We start from the raw sequence: 6,000 nt of genomic DNA, 5'->3' as shown, positions 1-6,000 counted from the left end.
AAAAAAAAAAAAGAAAAAAAAATTTACTAGAAAGGCAATAAGAACATGTGATACATGATCGGAGAAACAGATATACCAGGATATAGTTTATGTAGAAGGGCTTTGACCTGAGGCCGTGGTGGGAGCTGGTTAAACAGTCTCTGGAAGGCTGTTATCTTTGTTTCTAATGCAGGAGCTTGAGGTTCATGGGAAGTTGAGACGGGAAGATGGATGTGAAGTAAGGGGACGAATGCGTGGAGATCACACATACTGAGGTCAGTTTTATCACCTCGGACCTTGACGGTAAGATTGTCTTGCAAGCCCCGAGGCCTTTTGTCACACGTAGCTGGTGCAGAGGTTGAGTTGCTGAGGGCCAAGCCAGGGAAAGGTTGGACAGGCGCAGGCCCAGCGGCAGCTGTGAGCCTCAGCAGGCATGGGCCGCGGGACAGTTGCTGCCTCGCATCCACCCTCAAACTGCTCAAGAATCTCATGCAACTCACTCGCACTAGAATGTTCAGGGAAGAGAGTTCTGGCAAGTGTGCAGCCTAACCAAGTTGACATGTTAATGAACCACCACAACTCTCGAATGTTAACCTGAATGAGGAATACATAATGCAAGAATTCCAGTCCCCAGAAGGCAGCGAAGCATCCCGTAAACCCCGGGGAGACAGCAGAGCAACAGGTCGAAAAGAACGGTGTCTGAGCTGGCGTTTGAGAGCAGGTCAGCCAAGCGTGTCGAGACGAGCCCAGCAAGATGGAGCAGCACCTGTGATGATATAGAAGCCACTGTAGGAGAGGAACGTGTTTTTTTTTTTTTCTGTATTTTTCTGAAGCCGGAAACGGGGAGAGACAGTCAGACAGACTTCCTCATGCACCCAACTGGGATCCACCTGGCACGCCCACCAGGGGGCGACGCTCTGCCCACCAGGGGGCGATGCTCTGCCCCTCCGGGGCCTCGCTCTGTTGCGACCAGGGCCACTCTAGCGCCTGGGGCAGAAGCCGAGGAGCCATCCCCAGCGCCCAGGCCATCTTTGCTCCAGTGGAGCCTCGGCTGCGGGAGGGGAAGAGAGAGACAGAGAGGAAGGACAGGGGGAGGGGTGGAGAAGCAAATGGGCGCTTCTCCTGTGTGCCCTGGCCGGGAATCGAACCCGGGACTTCTGCATGCCAGGCCGACGCTCTACCACTGAGCCAACCGTCCAGGGCCGGAACATTTTTTAAACTGGAGAATTTAGGAATATAAATAGTAAGGAGTTATGTTAGGGTCCTAAAGCTTAGGGGTTAGATGTTGTTCTGAGGACAGGGAAGCCCATGAAAAAGGTCTTAAGCAGAGGAGGGATGACGATTCTTGTTGGAGAGCAATCGCTAGCACTGGAGGGTGGTTTGGAGAGGTGCCGGCCCGTTTTAACTATAGGACATTGAAGACCTGAACTCAAGGCCGTGGCAGTGGAGAGAAAGGAAGGACTTGAGAAATGTAAAGACAACAAACACTAGGAGGACTTGAGTGGGGAGAATATGCAAGAAGGGATGAATCAAGTTGAGTCTCAGTTTTCTTGATTTAGAAAAAAGGAAAAGGAAAAGGAGGCACTCGTCACTGATTGGGGGGGTATAAGAGGAGCCACGGAAGAACAGGTCTTGCAGGAATGGCAGGGAGAGGGCTCTGCACAAGAGGGAGTGGCCAGTCACTGGAGGAAAATGAGAGAGTGGTGTCACGAATGCAAGAGCCTGGAAAGTTTCATGTAGGAAGAGCCGCTTCTGGGGGGAGATTCAGAGGGTTGAAAGTACCCACGGAGTCGATAGCTTGGAGTCTTTGGCGGCCCTCCTCCAAGTAGATGTGGTGGAACGGCAGAGCCGGTAGGTAGAGTACAGTGGTGTGAGGCCTGGGAAGGCAGTGAGGAAACAGACCTGTGTGGGAGGACTTCCAGGACCTACTCACCGCCCTAGATGGTAACCAGAGGGAGCCACAGGTTGGCTCAGAGGAGTGTTTTAAATCGAGACAGGCTGGATCAATAGCTGTGAAGGAAAAGCCACAGAAGGAAGAGGACAAGATGAACAGGGATGAGAGAAGCAGTCCAATCCTTAAGCAGAGGAGGATGTTCTCAGATAACAAGTGGAGGAAGTAGCCTTCAACGGAAGGGAGACTTCCCACTGAAACTGGCAAGGTGAGGATGAAGCTTTTCAGCTGGGGAATAAGAAAGTCCTTCCACAATCATAAAACGCTCACTATGTCAGGCACTGCTCAAAACTAGGGTTAGTAGGACAGCATACTTTTTTTTTTTTCCTTTAGAATTATTTTATTAAATCATAAATGTACAACAGCTTCTTAACTCGACACACGCACTTAAATTTTTTAAAGGAAAAACGTTATGTCTTATTACACCATGATCCTGGCTAATAGCTTTTCAAAACTTTGAGAAAAATCTTAAAAAAGGTTTCACATGTCACCTGAAACTTACAAATTTAACATTATCAAAGAAGGAGTGCTTCTACACTCTTACAAAGACCACTAGAAATAAACAACAATTAAAAAGCTAAGAAACTGTCTCAAAGGCATTTTTTTACAGTCCTTCCTCCACAGGAAGGTAATGTTATTAAATAATCCAATCCATTCACAAAATGGCCCTCTGCATCTGCTCTGGTGTCTTCTGCCATATCACTGCATACTTATGCATGACTGAGATAAGAGTTTCCTTAACATTGTTATTTCGATAACCTGAAGCTGTTCTGTTACCTCTGGGCTCTCATCCTCTCCTATTTACACAGTGAAGCCCATGGCAAATAGGAAGAAGCTCAGTATCGGCTTCTCCCTCCATAACCCCCACTTCCTCCACTTCCTCCAGGACCATAGTTGCCTCCACCATATGGTCCCCCCATGTTCCTGCTACCACCAAAATTTCCACTCTTCATTGGACCATAGTTAGAAGGTTGCCGGTTATAATTTCCAAAATCATTATAATTTCCACTCCCATAATTTCCTCCTCCATAGTTGTCATAACCACCTCCATAGCCCCCACCCTGGTTGCCATATCCAGGTCCTCCACCACCATATCCTCCTCTTCCTCCTCCATAACCAGGGCTAGCTACCTCCAAAATTGCCACCTCCAGGTCCTCCTCCGTACCCATTATAGCCATCTCCAAATCCACGACCACTTCCATAGCCATCAGATCCTCCTCTAAAGTTACTTCCCGGTCCTGGTCCAAAATTTCCTCCACCACCACGAGAATCTCCAAACCCGAAGTTGCCTCCTCTTCCACTTCTAGAACTTTGAACTTCCGGCATTTCTTGTCTAGACAAAGCCTTTCTTACTTCGGCATTGTGGCCATTGATTGTATGGTATTTCTGCAACACAATCTTATCCACAGGATCATGGTCATCAAAAGTAACAAATCCAAAGCCTCTTTTCTTTCCAGACTGCCTATCAGTAATTATCTCAATGGTATCAATTTTTCCATATTCCTCAAAGTAGTTTCTAAGATGATGTTCCTCAGTATCTTCTTTAATCCCACCAACAAAAAGCTTCTTCACAGTTACATGAGCGCCGGGCTTTCCAGATTCCTCTCTCGCAACAGCACGTTTTGGCTCAACCACTCTCCCATCAATTGAATGAGGTCTTGCTGCCATGGCGGCATCGACCTCAGCCATGGATGAAAAAGTCACGAAACCAAATCCTCTTGATCTTTTGCTTGCAGGATCTCTCATTACCACACAGTCTGTAAGCTTCCCCCATTGCTCGTAATAGTTCCTCAAACTTTCTTCTGTGGTTTCAAAGCTCAAGCCACCAATAAAGAGCTTACGGAACTGTTTCTTTTCTCTCTCCATCGCGGACTCATTCGCTTCAGCCCGATTGCCCGCAGCCGAGTGAGATGAGAGAGGCCTCCGCGGTCGGACGCGAACTGGACTCGTCCTGGCGCTGTAGTGAGAACTGCCGCCGCTGGAGAAACAACAAGGCTGGGAGAACCTCCGCACGGCGAGCCGGCGCTGCAGCTACTCAGGACAGCATACTTTTATCCAGAGTTTACAGCCTGGCAGTCTGGACATGGAACAGTATATGTTTCTAATGTTAAAACGGGAGGAAGGGGCCCTGGCCGGTTGGCTCAGTGGTAGAGCGTCGGCCTAGCGTGCGGAGGACCCGGGTTCGATTCCCGGCCAGGGCACACAGGAGAAGCGCCCATTTGCTTCTCCACCCCTCCGCCGCGCTTTCCTCTCTGTCTCTCTCTTCCCCTCCCACAGCCAAGGCTCCATTGGAGCAAAGATGACCCGGGCGCTGAGGATGGCTCTGTGGCCTCTGCCTCAGGTGCTAGAGTGGCTCTGGTCGCAACATGGCGACACCCAGGATGGGCAGAGCATCGCCCCCTGGTGGGCAGAGCGCCGCCCCATGGTGGGAGTGCCGGGTGGATCCCGGTCGGGCGCATGCGGGAGTCTGACTGACTGTCTCTCCCTGTTTCCAGCTTCAGAAAAATGAAAAAAAAAAAAAAAAAAAAAGAAAGAAAACGGGAGGAAGGGAGTGGGCGGAACAGAGGCATATAAAAGTGAACTCATTCTAGTATAGGAGATTGTGAAAGGTGTGAAAGGCCTTGCAGAATAAATAATATTTAATTTGATATCTAAAGATAGGGAGAAGTTAAAACTAGGAACAGTTTGTGCAAAGACCCTGAGGTGAGAAAGAGCATGGCACCTGGAAAAACAGCCCTGGAGCATGAAAAGGGAGGAGGGGAGAGCAGGAGGCAGTGCTGGAAGGGTAGATTGTCCCAATCATGCACGTTCGTGGCCTTTCTAACTGTATTGAAGAACATGGTCCTGGCCGGTTGGGTCAGTGGTAGAGCATCACCCCAGCATGTGGAAATCCTGGGTTCAATTCCCAGTCAGGGCGCACAGGAGAAGAGCCCATCTGCTTCTCCACCCCTTCCCCTTTCACTTCTCTCTCTCCACCCCCCTCTCCTGCAACCATGGCTCCATTAGATCAAGTTGTCCCCAGGTGCTGCGGATGGCTCTATGGCTTCCACCTCAGGTGCTGAAAAGAGCTAGGCTGCTGAACAACGGAGCAACACCCAAGATGGGCAGAGCTTCACCCCCTAGTGGGTTTGCCAAATGGAATAAGGTCAGGGCGCATGTAGGAGTCTATCTCTGCCTCCTCTCCTCTTACTGAATTAAAAAAAAAAAAAAAAGAACTTCATGATCTTTAAAAAATGGGAAACCAGTAAAAATGGTGTCAAGTATAGGGAAGTATCAGTAATGTATTAAAATAGCAGTAAGCAAGTTTTTCTCTAAAGGGGCCAAATAGTAAGAGTTTAGACTTTGCAAGCCACATGGAGTCTCTGTCGCATATTCCGTCTTTTGGGTGGTGAGAGAAGTTAGGACGCTGTCTAGGTAGGAGCTGATGGGGGCTTGGGAGAAGGCTGATACTGAGGAAGAAGTAGAGTTGACATAGATTTTTTTTTTATTTTTATTTTTTGCATTTTTCTGAAGCTGGAAACAGGGAGAGACAGTCAGACAGACTCCCGCATGCGCCCGACCGGGATCCACCCGGCATGTCCACCAGGGCGCGACGCTCTGCGCACCAGGAGGCAATGCTCTGTCCATCCTGGGCGTCGCCATGTTGCAACCAGAGCCACTCTAGCACCTGAGGCAGAGGCCACAGAGCCATCCCCAGCGCCCGGGCCATCTTTGCTCCAATGGAGCCTTGGCTGTGGGAGGGGAAGAGAGAGACAGAGAGGAAGGCGCGGCGGAGGGGTGGAGAAGCAAATGGGCTCTTCTCCTGTGTGCCCTGGCCGGGAATCGAACCCGGGTCCTCCGCACGCTAGGCCGAGAGTTGACATAGATTTTTGAGCTGACAGCCTGCTCATGGGATAGGAGAGCAAGAGTGTGGGGTTGAGAGGCGTGTGAATTGCCTCCTAGCTTTCTAGCTCATGTTGGTATCTCGAATTGAGATAGAGGGCAGATGAGAGGAAGCAGGTTTCCAGGGGAAAGTTACTGCATTCAGTTTTATTATTGAACATCATACTGAATATGAATGTGATTGAATA

The 6,000-nt window shown here is 49.5% G+C and overlaps 1 pseudogene; it reads right to left on the bottom strand.

Moving 5' to 3' along the window:
- Positions 1-2,244: 2,244 nt before the first annotated feature.
- LOC136383294 (heterogeneous nuclear ribonucleoproteins A2/B1 pseudogene) lies at positions 2,245-3,946 on the bottom strand (annotated as a pseudogene).
- Between the last annotated feature and the right edge of the window lie 2,054 nt (positions 3,947-6,000).

The sequence above is a fragment of the Saccopteryx leptura genome, chromosome 11, assembly GCF_036850995.1.
Source record: "Saccopteryx leptura isolate mSacLep1 chromosome 11, mSacLep1_pri_phased_curated, whole genome shotgun sequence".
Lineage (NCBI taxonomy): Eukaryota > Metazoa > Chordata > Mammalia > Chiroptera > Emballonuridae > Saccopteryx > Saccopteryx leptura.
Note: the sequence above shows the minus strand (reverse complement) of the source record. Positions and strands in the feature narration are given on the sequence as shown.